This window comes from Geotrypetes seraphini, chromosome 1, assembly GCF_902459505.1.
Source record: "Geotrypetes seraphini chromosome 1, aGeoSer1.1, whole genome shotgun sequence".
Classification (NCBI taxonomy): domain Eukaryota; kingdom Metazoa; phylum Chordata; class Amphibia; order Gymnophiona; family Dermophiidae; genus Geotrypetes; species Geotrypetes seraphini.
Window position 1 is genome coordinate 514,012,609 of NC_047084.1, and position 17,678 is coordinate 514,030,286.

General features: G+C 46.0%; 1 protein-coding gene across 2 annotated transcripts in view; it reads right to left on the reverse strand.

Annotated features, from left to right (window-relative positions):
- Positions 1–17,678, reverse strand: part of LOC117352366 (semaphorin-4D-like) — a 348,824-nt gene that overhangs the window by 20,109 nt on the left and 311,037 nt on the right. The window lies entirely within an intron of this gene.

Genomic DNA, 17,678 nt, shown 5'->3' on the forward strand with positions numbered 1-17,678 from the left:
ATACAAGCAAGAGTACACTTCAAATTCTACTGCCTACTATACAAAGCTATTAATGTAGAAAGCCCAACCTACAGAAACAACCGACTAACCCAATCCACCTCAACCAGTCACAGGAGAACCCACTCACTATTCACACACTCACCAACCAAAAATGTCAAAAGAGGAAAACTTTATGACAACCTAATGGCCACCAAAGCAGCTAAACTAGAGAGACAAATCACCAATCTGCTATCTACGACCACAGACTACAAAACCTTCAAAAAAGAAACTAAAACCCTACTCTTCAAAAAAAAAAACATAAAACCTGTTTAACATGACCAGTTCCTTCCATAACTCCACCTACCACACACTCCACCCATATCCCATCTAAAATGTTTCAAATTACCCAACATGGTGCTCCTTAAGTTCTCGACAATTCTTATGTAATTCTTAAGTTCGACAATTCTTAGGTAAATCCTTAAGTTCTCAACAATTCTTATGTAATTCTTATGTAATGCTTACAACAATTTTTATGTAATGTTACAACTCTTGTAACCTCCTGACGACTCTTTTGTAATCCGCCTTGACCCGCAAGGTAATGGCGGAATAGAAAACACTAATGTAATGTAATGTAATACGTCAGAGGAGGTGCAGGATTGCGTCAGAGGGAACGTGCTACCAAGGTGGAGAGCGGCCTGTGAGGTTCGTTACAGCCGGCCGGCGATCCTCAGCAGGCTGCTTTGAAGAGGAGGGCAGACGCAACGAAGAGCAGCAGCTGTGGCAGCGGTTCGTGCCGGTGGGCCAGAAGAGACCAGGAAGCTGGGGTGGAGAGAGGATAAGAACGGCGGTTTGGGAGCAATACAGGCAGGCAGGGAGCCAGGGGGAGAGGGAAAAGGGGCTGCTTTGGGGGGGAGGGGTGTGCTGGGGGGGGGGGCAGTCAGCAATCATGCTTTGCTCTGGGAGGGGTGGAACAGAAGGAGGCCACAGAACAGGCAGGCATGGCACATCAGGAGGCCAGGGGGAGAGGGAAAGGGGGCTGCTTTGGGGGGGGAGGGGTGTGCTGGGGCAGACAGCAATCATGCTTTGCTCTGGGAGGAAGGAAACATAAGGGGGCCACGAAGCAGGCAGGCATGGCACAACAGGGGGCTGCTTTGGGGGGAGGATTGTGCTGGGGGGCAGACAGCAATTATGTTTTGCTCTGGGAGGGGTGGGGGGAACAGAAGGAGGCCACGGAGCAGGCAGGCATGGCACAACAGAGAAATACAGGCTGGCAGGGGGCCAGGGAGAGACACAGACAGAAAGAATAACAGACAGGGGCCAAGGAGAGATAGACAAAGAAAAAAATATAGACAGCGGCCAAGGAGAGAGAGAGACAAATAAAAAAAAGAGACAGACAGCGACCAAGGAGAGAGAGAGACAAATAAAAAAAGACAGACAGACAGACAGCGGCTAAGGAGAGAGAGAGAAAGAAAGAAAGACACACACACACACATTTATTCTAGCACCCGTTAATGTAACGGGCTTAAAGACTAGTTCTATATAAAGAATTCAAAGGGAAAAAAAATGGAAATATGAGATACTAAGAATTTTACATGAGTTTTTAATAATTTCCTGAAGTTAATGTAAGATTGAGAACTGGAGATCAACTTACCAAAGATCTTATCCCAAAGGGCAGCTTGGTAAGCTAAACTTCAGCTGAAAAATCTTTTAAATCGGCAACTCCTAACCACAGGAATTGATGTGTGCATATGTTAGTGCAGGCATTTAGGCCTGGTTATAATTGATTTAAAAACTTAGGCACCATTTATAGAATCAGGTCCTTAGGCCGATTCTCAAAATGACACTATTCGGAAGGTGAACAGCGCTTAAGTGTTTTAATTGGCCATTAACGATGCAGTAATTGACCACACCATTAAAAAAATTAAAATCTAATTAGGGGAAAAAAAAGTAGGTGCCTGAATCTTACTGGCACCAAATGTCAAAAAAGGTGTGGTTATAGGCAGGGCTGACGTTTGGCACCACTAAGCCTACCCTGGCCTACATTTCTGGCACCTATCTTCAACGCAGACTGCAATTCTCAAAATGGCACCACAGTTTGAGTGACGTGCGAGCGGTGCCATTTTTTCAGGCATTGGATGATTCTGGCACCATTTTGGGAATGTGGGCCTAAGTGCCTCCTTAATAGGAGGTGATAAGTGTTCTTGTGTTAATTTTTTGTGGGTAGCGTGTGATAATGCAAACAGCACATGACTTGCAAAATAGATTTGAAAAAGCTTTAAAAATTGGCCACAGAAAATTTGCTTAGTACATGGGAAAGGCCTTGTTAGAACGTGCTAAGCCCAGGTTTCAGCACACCTTAGATATACATTACTTGCAGTATATCAAATTTAATTGAACCAAGAAAATGAAATGTGATATACTGCTTTTCCTTTTTTTTTGGGTTACAAGTCAGCAGAGAAATCCTCCTGGACAAGTAAGAATTGTTCCAGCAGAAATATTCTGTTTGGGAGAAACTAGGCTGTTTTGGCAATTAGTATAATGACAATACTTAGAGAAACTAAAAGGTTACCGAACAAATGTATTTCAAAGAGCCCTTATTTTACACTTAGTGACTCTACAGCCAAAGAGAGATGCAATGTCTACATATTCAGTAGGACAACTGCCACTATAAGATGTCTCCATAAGTTCAGGAGGCACCTTCAGCCTCATTCCTTCCCTTCCACCCCCCCCCCAATTAACTTTCAGACCTCTAATCTGTGCTTCTGCCCCCCTTCCCTCCCCCCTCAGACACATACTTGACAAGTTTACCTAAACTGTGATCCCCTGTTCTAAACTTGGTGGAGGTCTGTGTTTTGCATGTGAAGTTATTTAAAGTTGCTTTATGTGTGGTAGTAATGGTAGTTTGGAAGAAAGTACATGGAGGGAACCCCTCCATAATTTCTGACTTGGGCTCCATCATATCTTAACACCAGCCCTGACATTATGCACAGCCTAACTGTACGTAGTGCTACATAAATCCTGGCTTGGTTTCAGGCAGGACCCAAGAAACATGGTCAGTACACACCCCTGCACCCAATAAGGATCATGATATAAAACAAACTAGCAATTGCCTTCTAAAACAGCTGTTGACGCCTGGTATTTTCTCCTGCAGAACTTCCCGCATTTGCTTCTGGACACTGGTTGGATAGTCCTTGAGGCTTATTGATCTGTGAACTGCTCAATTCCAACAACTTTACATCATGAGCAGTCAAATATACTTAGACTGCAAACTGCCTATAACTTAAGTCAGATCCTGGCACCCCAATGAGGCTTGTCTTCATTATTAATGAAAACAATTCTCTCTAGTTCAGTCCAATTGGCATATTAAAATCTAGAGTCTTGGAAAATGACAAATGCTTTTAGTTTGCCTACATAAAATGCCACTGCCTTTCCAGGCTAATTCATGTTAATAAGATGACATTTAGTTTCAGCCTTTTCCATATGAATGTGTTTAAAGCTCCATGACAGATCACACTGGCTGCATATGGCTTAAAATCAATCCCTTAGAATATATGAAGCAATCTATAAAGCATGTCTCTCTCAGCTACACATTTTTATTATACTGCCTTTCATTAGCCCATGATATCAAGCTAAGTATTTTATTATACAAAGTACTGCCCACATATCTAGTGCTGTATTAGATAATTCACATGGTTAACAGTTCTTGAACCAAAGAACTTACAATCTAAATAATAAGTTTGAAAAAGGCAAGAATGAGTGACTTTAGGTCACACCATGAGAGGTGGAAAGGGGAAGTGAAAGATGGCCCACAACTCTACACTCTAGCTATCACTAACTCTCTAGCCAGTAGAGAAACTAAATGAACTTTTGCAAGAGCTCAAGTGGCCACCAAGGTTTTGTCAGCTATTTTTGCTTTTGGCCATCCCTACTTCATTTCTGAAGCAGTGAATCAAATATTTCACATATTCCCATTCCCCCCAGTTTCCTGATTTTGGTGGGAAGGAAGCAGCGGTTGGCAACAGCTCTGTGGTTTCATACACTGAACTTCCTTGAAAAAAAAATCTTATCTCTGTGAAAAACACAGTATTTAAGTAATCTGCTTGGAGGAAAAAAAAAATACCGTAAGTAACTTTTATCAAAGGACTCACAGATTATCAGTCCTTTTATCAGTGGTTCAGAGTTCTAGTGGTTCTGGAGTGTATTCTACACAGGCTGATAGATTTATTGGAACAACAAAGTTATTACCTGGAGAGAATGATGTATATGACCTTCTAAACCATACAGGGGACAATTCTACGACCGAGTACCTCCATTTAGAAGCTACAAAGATACACAGTAGAAGCCTATTCTATAAAGAAACCTAGATGCCTAGGTTCCATTATAGAATTCTAGCATTGTCCAATATTGGCACACCTAACATTTAGGTGCCTGCATGTATGCCAGACAGAGTGCCTAAATACAGCAGGTAACCCCATACTTAGAGAAGCATGTAATTTATGCATATAAATGAGAGTACTTCCTATGTTCTGCCCATGCTCTACCCCTTGTTATGTTCCCCCTTGCAAATACACAGTATGCAAGTTAAGTGGGTATTTGCAGAACAGTGAATAGGCAGAAGTTTTGCATTTATGGGCAACTGTATGTGCCATTAATCTAACGGCCTCTTTTACAAAGCTGCACTAGCGGCTGCCCTGCGCTAACAGCCCCGAAGCCATATAGATTTAAAGGGCTTCAAGGCTGTTGCCACGCGGCTTTGTAAAAGAGGCCGTAAGTTTTATGCATGTGACATGTGTAAATGTGGGCACCTAAGTTAGAGTTGCCTTTATAGGGTCTATCATTGTTGGCAATGCTAACCATTTTAGTGTTACAGAATGGAGACTTGACTTGCCGACAACTATTTTAGCCCAAAAGCCTTAGAGGTGACACAGTGAGATAAAAGTAAAGTTGCTTACCTGTAAAAGGTGTTCTCCGTAGACAGTAGGGGAATGCAGCCACACTTATTCACCCTCCATTCCCTCAATACAATTTGTTAACTAAGCTAAAGACATAACTGACAGCTAAGGGGTGGAGCTTGAGAGGCAAGGTGCCTGCACATGCTCAGTAGAAAAAAAAAACAAACCAAAAAAATCTACTGAGAGCACCGGAAAGCAGCTCAGTAAGAGGACTTCACCAGCAAGTGTGCCTTCATTTCCCTTGCTTGTCTCCAGAGAAAGCACAGTTACTTACCGTAACAGGTGTTATCCAGGGACAGCAGGCAGATATTCTTAACACATGGGTGACATCACCGACGGAGCCCTCGGTACGGACCTTTTTAACTAGAAGTTTCTAGTTGGCCGCACCGCGCGTGCGCGAGTGCCTTCCCGCCCGATGGAGGAGTGCGTGGTCCCCAGTTAGTATAAGCCAGCTAAGAAGCCAACCCGGGGAGGTGGGTGGGACGTAAGAATATCTGCCTGCTGTCCCTGGATAACACCTGTTACGGTAAGTAACTGTGCTTTATCCCAGGACAAGCAGGCAGCATATTCTTAACACATGGGTGACCTCCAAGCTAACAAAGAGGGAGGTGGGGTGGTTGGCCATTAGGAAAATAAATTTTGTAACACAGATTGGCCGAAGTGTCCATCCCGTCTGGAGAACGCATCCAGACAGTAGTGAGTAGTGAACGTGTGAACTGAGGACCAAGTGGCCGCCTTGCAGATTTCCTCGATGGGCGTGGAGCGGAGGAAAGCTACAGAAGCAGCCATAGCTCGGACTCTGTGGGCCGTGACAGTTCCTTCCAGTGAGAGACCGGCCCGAGCGTAGCAGAAAGCAATACAGGCAGCAAGCCAATTTGAAAGTGTCCGTTTGGAGACAGGACGACCCAAACGGTTGGGGTCGAAAGACAAAAAGAGCTGAGGGGCTGTTCGGTGAGCTCTGGTACGATCAAGGTAGTAAGCGAGGGCACGCTTACAATCCAGCGTGTGCAACGCCTGTTCCCCAGGATGCGAGTGAGGCTTAGGGAAGAAGACGGGCAGCACAATGGACTGGTTGAGGTGAAAAGCTGAGACCACCTTGGGAAGGAATTTAGGGTGGGTACGCAGAACAACCTTGTCATGGTGAAAAACAGTGAAAGGTGGGTCGGCAACCAGTGCATGCAGTTCGCTAACCCTCCTGGCAGAGGTGATGGCAATTAGGAAAAGCACCTTCCAGGTAAGAAGTCTGAGCGAAGTTGTGGCAAGAGGCTCAAACGGAGGTTTCATGAGAGCTGAGAGAACCACATTCAGGTCCCAGACGACAGGAGGAGGCTTGAGAGGCGGTTTGATATTGAAGAGTCCTCTCATGAATCTGGAAACCAGAGGATGAGCCGTGAGGGGTTTTCCGAGAATAGGCTCATGAAACGCAGTGATGGCACTGAGGTGGACTCTGATGGAGGTAGTTTTGAGGCCAGCATTGGACAGTGAGAGCAAATATTCCAAGACAGTTTCCACCGCTAAGGAGGTGGGTTCCTGATGATGCCGGAGACACCAGGAGGAAAATCTGGTCCACTTCTGATGGTAACATTGGAGAGTGGCCGGTTTCCTGGAAGCGTCCAAAATGAGGCGGACCGGTTGAGATAGATTCTCCGGAGAGGTCAGCCCGAGAGAAACCAAGCTGTCAGGTGGAGCGAAGACAGATTGGGATGTAGTAGAGACTGATGCTGTTGCGTAAGTAGAGTAGGAAACACAGGAAGTAGAATGGGTTCCCTGGAGCTGAGCTGGAGCAGGAGTGAGAACCAGTGTTGGCGAGGCCACCGAGGTGCGATAAGAATCATGGTGGCGTGGTCTTTGCGGAGTTTGGACAAGGTCCGCAACATCAGAGGAAGTGGAGGGAAGGCATACAGGAACCGATCCCTCCAATCGAGCAGGAATGCATCCGGGGCCAGACGGTGAGGAGAGAAGAGTCTGGAGCAGAATTGGGGCAGCTGATGATTGTGAGGTGCTGCAAAGAGGTCCACCTGCGGAGTGCCCCATCGAGCAAAGATGGAGAGCAGAGTCGGAGGGTCCAACGTCCACTCGTGAGGTTGAAGGATGCGGCTGAGATTGTCGGCCAGAGAGTTCTGTTCGCCCTGGATATAGACCGCCCTGAGAAAGAGATTGCGGTCCGTGGCCCAGGTCCAGATGCGCAGAGCCTCCAAACAAAGGGGGCGAGATCCGGTGCCGCCTTGCTTGTTTATGTAGTACATGGCGACTTGATTGTCTGTGCACAGGAGGAGGACTTGAGGGCAGAGAAGATGTTGGAAAGCTTTGAGGGCATAGAACATGGCTCTGAGTTCCAGGAAATTGATGTGATGACGACGCTCCTGTGGGGTCCAAAGTCCCTGGGTGCGTAGATCTCCTAGGTGAGCTCCCCACGCATAGGGGGACGCATCCGTGGTGATGATCATAGAGTGAGGGGGTAGATGGAAAAGTAGACCCCTGGAAAGATTTGAGGAGTTCAACCACCATTGGAGAGATTGCTGAAGAGATGATGTCACAGAGATGGGATGAGAAAGAAGATCCGTAGTCTGTGACCATTGGTTGGCGAGAGTCCACTGAGGCGTGCGAAGGTGGAGACGTGCCAGAGGAAGGACATGCACCGTCGAGGCCATGTGACCTAGGAGGACAATCATCTGTCGGGCAGGAATGGAGGGATGCATGAGCACCTGACGACAGAGGTGGAGCAGGGTCCGCTGACGATCGGAGGGGAGAAAAGCCCTCATTAGTGTGGTGTCCAGAACTGCTCCAATGAATTGAAGTCGCTGGGTTGGAAGCAGATGCGATTTGGGGTAGTTGATCTCGAACCCCAGGAGGTGGAGGAGAGAGATGGTGTGATGAGTGGCTTGTAGCACGAGTTGAGATGAAGGTGCTTTCACCAACCAATCGTCCAAGTAGGGGAACACCTGGAGGTTGTGAGACCTGAGGAAGGCCGCTACCACTATAAGGCACTTGGTGAAGACCCTGGGTGAGGAAGCTAGGCCGAACGGTAGCACCTTGTACTGATAGTGGTGGTGCAGTACCTGGAACCGTAGGTAGCGGCGAGAATTCTGATTGATGGAGATGTGAGTGTAGGCCTCTTTGAGGTCCAGGGAACATAGCCAGTCGTGTTGAGAAAGAAGAGGGTAAAGCGTGGCAAGGGAGAGCATTCTGAACTTCTCCTTGACCAGACACTTGTTGAGGTCCCTTAGATCGAGAATGGGACGGAGGTCTCCCGTCTTTTTGGGAACCAGAAAGTAGCGGGAGTAGAATCCCTGACCCCTTTGATCTGGAGGTACTTCTTCGATGGCATTGAGAAGGAGGAGGGATTGAACCTCCCTCAGGAGGAGGGGGGTTTGAGATGAGTGTGAAGCAGACTCTACGGGAAGGTTGTCCGGAGGCAGAGTCTGGAAGTTGAGAGAGTAGCCGTGGCGGATGATGTTGAGGACCCACTGGTCCGACGTGATGACTTCCCAACGGCTGGAGAAAATGGTGAGACGACCTCCGATGGGCTGTGGAAGAGGTAGCAAGGGTGGATGACTGGCTATGCCCTGGAGAGAAGAGTCAAAAGGGCTGAGATTGTTTAGCAGGCTGAGGAGGCTTAGAGGGTTGAGTGGCCTGAGATCTAGCCTGGGCATGATGTTGCTGTTGACGGGGTCGCCGAGATTGCTGGGGAGGCGGGTTGAGTGGTCTGGCTGAGAACCTCCGTTGATAAGATGTTTGAGGCCGATAGGGTCGGGCAGGCGGAGCCTTCTTTTTCGGCTTGATCAGGGTGTCCCACCTGGTCTCATGGGCAGAGAGTTTCTGGGTGGTGGAGTCCAGCGACTCTCCAAAAAGTTCATCCCCGAGACAGGGAGCGTTGGCCAGACGATCCTGGTGGTTGATGTCCAGGTCGGAGACTCTGAGCCAGGCCAAGCGACGCATGGCTACGGCCATGGCAGAGGCCCGAGAGGTGAGCTCGAAGGAGTCGTATATCGAGCGGACCATATACTTGCGCATTTGGAGAAGGCCAGAGATGTGTTGTTGGAATAGCGGGACCTTGCGCTCAGGAAGGTACTTCTGGAGGGCAGACAGTTGTTGGACCAAATGTTTCAGATAGAAGGAAAAATGGAAGGAATAGTTGTTTGCCCTGTTTGCAAGCATGGCATTCTGGTAAAGCCTCTTGCCAAACTTGTCCATGGTCTTACCTTCTCTGCCAGGAGGGGTAGAGGCATAGACACTGGAGCCCTGAGTCTTTTTTAAGGTGGATTCGACCAGAAGGGACTCATGGGGCAATTGAGATTTGTCGAATCCAGGAATAGGGATGACACGGTAAAGGTTGTCCAGCAGGATGTCATGCACGGGAAGCTTGAGGAACTCCTTAGGAGGCTGCTCAAAGTCTAAAGCCTCTTTGAGTCCGATTCTAGTGGAAGGGACAGGGCAGCAGACATTTCTCTTAGAAATTTAGAAAATGAGGACTGCTCTGGTTTAGAGGTAGCATCGGGTGCCGATGGTTCCTCATTAGATGAGGAGGGATCCTCCTCGGTACCGAGAGGAGTTTCCTCCCATAAGTCAGGGTCCCGGACCTCTGGTGCATGTCGAGACACCGGGGTGGAGGGCGCGGTATGGCGAGTCTTGGACAAAGACTTTCCAGAGCGCACCGAAACGGTACCAGGGGAGGACGACCGGCGTCGATCTCGGTCCCGAGAAGAATGCCGTACCGCCTGGTGCCGGGGAGGATCCAGTGTGGCCTGAGAATGAACCACCGGATCGCCATGAAGTTGTTGGGCCGAAAGGATCGGCATGGAGGTGTTCACCGGTACCGAAGGGGTGGACACCGGGGGCTCGGTACGGGGCTCGGGCCGGTCTGGTACCGGAAGGAGCGGTGCCAGGATAGTGGGCAACAGTTGTTCAAGTTGTTTCTTCAACTGCTCCTGGAGTTGAGCCTTTAAGATGGCCGAGATACGGTCATCTAGGGGTGGCATCGGAACCGCTTTCTTTTTCTTCGGTTCCTTGGATGCCGCTCCACGCCCCGGCGATGAGGAGGCCGATGACGAGGCACTCACCGAGATCGGGGCGGAGCGTTTGCGGGACCGGTGCGATGCCGGTAGGGACGGTGTCGCCACCGTAGCTGGAGGGCGCTCGAGGGAAGAGGAAGGCTTCTTAGCCGGCTTACCTGGCGCCAGCGACGCCGATGTGGGGTCGGCCGGTGTCGAGGTCGACGGTGCCGATTTTTGAGGTACCGCCGTTGAAGGTGAGGAGTCCATCGCCGACTCGGTGCCGAAGAGAAGAGTTTGTTGAATTCTTCGGTTTTTAAGTTTCAAGTTTCAAGTTTATTAAAAGTTTGATTAATCGCTTAATCTACATTCTAAGCGATGTACATGTTATTAAAATTACAATAAAAAAAGGGGAATCATATACTAAATAAGACTGAACACATTATTGACAGAAAAAATACAAAACGGGACAAAACATGATACATAAGGAAAAGGGGGGGTAAAAGTTACAATATATATTAAAGATAGAAAAAAACAAGTAAGGAAAATACATGAGGAAGGGAAAAAAAACTGAGTATTTCAGTAAAAGATTAGAGGTAAAAGAATTGTTGTTAATTTGTGTAGAGAGGATTAAATAGAAAAGGCATCTTTAAAGAGAAAACTCTTCAGGTTACCTTTGAATTTTTCAATGTTTGTTTCTTCCCTTAGATAGATAGGGAGAGAATTCCAGATTTGGGGTGCTGAAACAGAAAAGGGTTCTCTTTTGAAGAGTGGCACAGCGGGTGCAGGAGTCCGCCCGATGCTCCGGACCCAGACACTGCAAACACCAATTGTGTGGGTCAGTTATGGAGATCGGGCGTGCACACCGCTGGCACTTCTTAAAACCGACCTGCGGGGGCATGAAGGGGAAGATAGCCTCCGCAAAATCGAAGCCCGAGGCCTGTATACTGGCAACAGGCCCCGCCGGGGCAAAAACGAAAGAAAAAAGGGAAAAAAGCAAAGTTTTTTTTTTTTTTTTTTTGCAAATCAAAGAAAAATAAACCCGAAGGTAAAGAGAGGAAAAATAAGGAAAAAAGCGCGAGCGGGAAGGCAAAAAAGTGGTTTCAACGGCCGTTGAAAAAACACACGCGTCTTCTTCGCTCCGCGGAAACGAAGAAACTGGGGACCACGCACTCCTCCGTCGGGCGGGAAGGCACTCGCGCACGCGCGGTGCGGCCAACTAGAAACTTCTAGTTAAAAAGGTCCGTACCGAGGGCTCCGTCGGTGACGTCACCCATGTGTTAAGAATATGCTGCCTGCTTGTCCTGGGATAAACATGTTTATAGCAAGGAACTGAACTCAAGATTTTCATAGGAACTTTGTCTACCCCAGCTCAGTCTGTGATGCTCATGTACATAATAACGCTATATGCATTTATCTTAAAGATTCTGCAAACTGTTAGAACATGTGGAGGCGTATTTTCACATCAATTAGATACACAGAGTTCCATAGGTTACATAACAATCACAAAGAAAATGAATCTAACAACTGAAATTAAGAAAGGAGAGAATTAAAAAGGTATTTCTATATTGTGCAACATGTCAACAAGATTGTACCCTTAAAGGGGACCATGAAATAATACTTACACTTTGACACTATTCACTCCTTTTGAATGCTTGTGTGAGTGAAAAAGAAATAAGGTTAATGAAGAAACTCACACAGTGTTGTTAATAACACATTGAAAGTGGCTACAAGTCTTCAAACCCTCACACAGTTTTCACATTGTGCTTTCTAAAATACATCATTCAAAACGCACTGAAGAAGGAATAGCTTTGGCCATCACCTTTTCAATCTGTTTGGCTACCTTAAGATCATCAAAAACTAAATCACCCCAAGTCCTACTCTTCTTTCATGAACAGATGTACTTCACCCCCTATATTTTTTTAAATGTATTTTTATTATTTTTTATATATACCACTTATCTGCTAAGCAAATTACATTTAATAATAATCAGGTACTCTAAGGCAGTGATTCCCAACCCTGTCCTGGAGGAACACCAGGCCAATCAGGTTTTCAGGCTAGCCCTAATGAATATGCATGAGAGAGATTTGCATATGATGGAAGTGATAGGCATGCAAATTTGCTTCATGCAAATTCATTAGGGCTAGCCTGAAAACCCAATTGGCCTGGTGTTCCTCCAGGACAGGGTTGGGAACCACTGCTCTAAGGGCTCCTTTTATCAAACCGCACTAGCGGGGTTAACGCGCGTGACTTTTCATCACGCGCTAACCCCCGCGCTGGCTAAAAACTACCGCCTGCTCAAGAGGAGGCGGCAGTGGCTAGCGCGGCTGGCGGTTTAACGTGCATTAAACCGCTAGCGCAGCTTGATAAAAGGAGCCTTAAGTATTTTCTCTATCTGCCTGGCGGGATCACAATCTAACTATGATACTACTTCCTAAGGTTTCTGCAGCCCAAGTGCATGATTGCATTTTTTAGCATTAAATCTTGCTAATTTCTGGACAAATCTAGCTTCACTAGATCCTTCCTCATGCTATGCACACCATTAGGAATGTCTATCCTATTACAAAGTTTGGTATCAAGAGGCATAGAGCTAGGGTTCCAATCGGAAAATCCAGACCCACCCCCAGGCCTGCCCAGTTCTGCCCATCCCCGCCCTGTAATGCCCTAATCCTGCCCCCGGTCCCACCCTAGCCCCACCCCCTGCTGCCTGCTCTTGTCATTGAGTGGCATCCGCACATGCACGCACTTCCTCCCTGCCTGATGCAAATTGAGGCTTTTCAAAACCCAGACAAAGTGCTGGGTTTTGAAAAGCCATCTAGACCCCCGCACATGTCTTCAAAAGGAAGACATGTTTGGGAAAATTTGGCCGTCTGGTAACCCTACATAGAGCCCTTTCACAATATCACTCACAAAGTTAAAAAGAACCAGACGGTCAAAGGACCGAGCCCTGTAGCATGCCACTGGTAACATCTTTTTCCTCAGAGTGAACTCCATTTACCACTTCTCTCTCTTCTCCTTCCACTTAACTAGTTTCTAACCCAGTCAGTCACTTTACAGCCCAGACCCCAGGCACTCAGTTATTTATGTCTACATGAAATTACATCAAAAGCTTTGCAAAAATCTAAATACATATACCAAAATCACACAGACATGTATCCCTTTAAACCCAGCAAACAATGGCGGAGATGTAACCACCTGTAATAATATGACAATCCTAAATCATACTCCACAGAAGGCTTAAACTTACCACTACTCATGAGTTGAGTAGTATACCATATGCTCTTATCCTGCCAATCAGCCCAACTTATCATAGCTGCCTGAATTATTATGTCAGAATTGTGCCAGATAGATATAAAATCTGAATCAAGCCACAAGAGACATAAGCCTTCTGCCAAGTATCTAAATACTCATGGTACTGCCTGCATTACTAAAGAAAAAGGCACTACCCTTGAAACCTGCATAGTACACACACAAATAGGAACACTAAAGCCCACTCCAACTGCAACTACTGAGGGCTTTCCATGTCCCCTTCCGGCATAAACCATTTTTACTTCCCTGGCCCGAGGCTGCTGCCCGCGTCATCGGTGCTCTCTTCAACGTCTTCCAGGACCCTCGCCTAGGAAGTGACGTCAAAGGGCAAACCGACACTGACGTGGGCATGCTGCTCATGCTGGAGAAGTTAAAAGGTTGGGGGGGGGGGGGTTGGATGTTGAATGGGGTGATCTCCTGAAGAAACAACAGGGGGTCCTCTCTTGGAGTGCTCAGGTTTCTGGGGTTTGGGGAAGGGCTGTGGGGTTTTGTTTGAGAGCGGGTATCGGGTTTATTGTTGCGCTGTTGGTCAGCGCTTTTTGAGCTTTCTTGGTATGCTGATTGTATTTTGGTCTCATCACTGTTTTGTATTTCTGCTGTTACTGATATCCATGTTTGCTGTTTTATATTTCAAATTTTTCAATAAAAATCTAATAATTTAAAAAAAAGGTGCGGGGGAAAGGGAAGGGGGTGCAAGGGGCACCACTCTCCCCTACATCACTGCTTGTTGTCTAGAGGTGAGAACTTTTAAACATGCTATATACTTGCATCAATGTGCAATAGTTTTGGAGGTCTGTATAGGTAAGAATCAAAACTATTTTTCATTTTAGGGTGGCACTTACTTATAAGCTTATAGTTTTGTGGTCTGCGGCTTTGCCCCCAATTTTGCATAAAGCTGAGGCAAAGTTGTTTGATATATTAATGGGGCTAGCAATACAACATATTTCATCTGAATGAAAGAATAATTTGTTTTATCTGAGTATGCATGGTGGAATACTGTTTGTTTAGTACAGAAGTATGAGGAAGTGGCTGCAGTAATACGCTTACTTCACTTTAAAAGGGTTTGGGGTTTAATAGATCTGTATTTTCAGTCTGATGTATGAGTTTGTTAGGGACCTGGCTATAAGGGTGTTATGTTACTGCTGTTGTTTATTACTCTAAAATTAATAAAAAGTGAACTGAAAATTTTTTTTACAACATTTTTAGTGGCATAACATAGTAAAATCTATAGGAAATGAATGAAACATAAATACATTTTCTGAGATCCGAGTATTATTCCTAAAAGCCGGAATACCCTTAATGAGGGCAATATTATTTGTCTGCAAAGATGTATTATTAGCCTTACATCTTTGGAAATACTCATCATGCTCCCCCCAGTTGTTACAGGCTTTTGGGAAGACAAACATAGGTGGGTCTACGAAAGGGCTGGGGTGGGCTAGCAGGGACTGTGCCAAACTATCCCCACTTTTACAAAACCAGTGTTTTTTAAGAGCCTTTTTTTTTTTAGCATCAGAGCTGTTACTGCCATGGCTAGCACTAAAAATTATGCTATGGCTTTGTAAAAAAAAAAAAAAAAAAAAGGGGGGGGGGAGTTGGCCCTGTCTGACTTGCCTACTGGTGCCCCCTTGCCCTTATTTTTCCACTGCCAATGGGAGGGGATAGTGGGCTAGGAGCAATTTTTATGCCTCACTTGCATTGCTCTTGGTGCAGTGCTGGGGGCTAGATTACGGTGGGATGGGATATGGCGAGGCAAATCTTAGTGTGTGTATAGGGGGGGGGGGGGGAGCAATACTCATTTCAGCAATAGAAAGATGGGTGAGCACTGTTGAATACAGCAGAGAAAGACCACTTCATGGTGATGTTCCTTTTCAAAGCAAATGGACATCTTATAATGGCCAAAAAAGGTCCATCTGCTAAAAACATCCAAATTGCAATTTTTGAAAGGCAAAATGTGGACATTTTACACTGTACTTCGTCACAATAGCAAGGGAGTGGGTTGAAGATGTGTTTTGGTTAGGACTAAGTTGGGCCCAAAATTAGGACATCTAACAGCAATAATAAAATGGGAAGAAGTGTCCAAGGCAAAAAAAAAAAAAAAAACCTGCAAAATCCTGTTTTTCTCTAGAACTATTTGTCATGTCCAGCGTACAAAAAGGTGTCCTGATTGAGTAGCTGATCACTGGAGGGATGAAAGCATGACCCCCCTCCTTAACCTCCCGTGAAGTGAAAGTGACAATGGATACCAGGTTCTATGACAGCTTAGGTATTACGGCCATTCCTAACAGAGCATCAAGAGTAAGAAGTGGCCTAGTGGTCAATAGATTATGAACAAAAGGACCCAGGTGCGACTCCCACTTTAACTCTTATTTTTGTAAAAATGTGAGCTCTGCTTTGGAAAACACATGAGAAATGATAAAGGGGAAACTTGGGGGTGGGGAAGAGGAATGGGTGGTCTTCTGGATAACAGATTGCAGACCTACTTCTCTCTGCTTCTGCGACTCGCCTTTTTTATGTGACTCATTGGGCTCTTTGGACACCATATAAGGTGTCTAAGGATAGGACTAATGAGTGTTGGTCTTGTCATCAGTGGTGTAGTAAGAGGGGTACCGGGGGAGGCAGTTTACTCCGAGCGCGGAACCCCTCCTTCTCTCCTTGCCGTGCACATGCACTCCCTTGTTTCTCCTATACCTTTTTAACTTCCCTGGCCCGAGGTTGCTGCCCACATTGGCATCGGTGCTCTCTCCAATGCCACTTCCAGGACCCACGCTTAGGAACATGAAAATACCTACTCTACCTGAATATATAAATATGCAAATGTGATGGCTATTGTAGTGGTGTACCGTTAGGTACAGTAGATTTTTATCTGTTCCAGGAGGATTCACAATAGCATATAACAGAATTAATATAGGATTTGTATTTCAGTCGTTTTAAGTCCACTGTACTGACCACTAGGCTGCCTCGGCTCTGCAGGGACATCTGTGTGGTCATTTTTGTACAAATGACACCAGATACACATTTCTGTGCCTGTTTTTTTGCTGTTCCTATTTTTGATGTTTCATTTTGGAAAACAGCTGTTCATTTTGGAAGTTTTCAGCGCAAAAATATCCTCTTCATGTATTTTTGAACAGGAAACATAGAAACATGACAGCAGATAAAGGCCAAATGACCTATCTAGTCTGCCCATCCGTAGCATCCACTATCCCCTTTCCTCTCCCTAAGAGATCTCACATGCCTGTCCCAAGCTTTCTTGAAATCAGTCTTTGTCTCCACTACCTTTACTGGAAGACTATTCTACGCATCTACCACCTTTCAGTAAAAAAAAGTATTCCCTTAGATTACTCCCGAGACTATCACCTCTTAACTTCATCCTATGCCCTCTCACTCTGGAGTTTCCTTTCAATTGAGACTTGCATCATGTATTTATGCCAGAAGATATTTAAACATCTCTATCATATCTCCCCTCTCCTGTCTTTCCTCCAAAGTATACATAGTGAGATTTTAAGTCTGGACCAACTCCATGCTGTTTATGTCTTTTTGAAGGTACGGCCTCCAGAATTGTACCCAATATTCTAAATGAGGTCTCACCAAAGTCTTATACAGGGGCACCAATACCTCCTTTTTCCTACTGACCATTCCAGTGCATCCAAACATCCTTCTAGCTTTCACAGTTGCGTTTTCAACCTGTTTGGTCACCTTAAGATCATCACATGCTATCCCAATGTTTTCATTGTTTGAAAATGACTGAGAAATTGACTTTTTTTTGACATTATGAGCAGGATATACCAATTCTGACTTGGATGTTCTTTCAAAAATGCCCTTGTGTCTCTGGTACAGCTGAACCAGTTGCTTCCTCTAGTATTTCTCTTATTGGTGACAATATGCAAACCTAGAGAGCAGCATGAGAACAGAGCAGACGGGAATCCTGTGGAATTGGTGGGGAACCTGCAGGGTTCCCCCTGGGTCCATGGGGATCCTGTGGGGATGGAAGCACCTGTTGAGTGGCTCCCACGAGTGTGTTACTTTGCTCGTCCAAGCAGTGCCTCCTTCTTCCTGCCATACTTGCTTCTTCACAAACTCGCAAACAGCGTTTCCTGTATGCTGTCCAGGTCAGTCACATGCAACATGTAAGAACCATTGCCTGCGACTTTGTGAAGAAGTGCGGATGGAAGGCAGGAAGGAGGCTTATTTGGACAGTTCTGGTACATACCCATGGGAGGTGGCATGAACTTGGGACACAGGAGTGTATCTGGACAACAGAAGGGAGGAGCCACAAACTTGGGAAACAGGAGGGAGAAAGGGGGCATAAACCTGGGACATAGGATGGAGGGAGGGAAAGAGATGCTGAGGTGGGGAGTGAACAGAAAGGGAGAATTGTTGGGCATGGGTGTGTAACAGGGAAAAAGACGGTACACATGGGGAAAGGAAGAAAGAGGAGATTATTGGACAT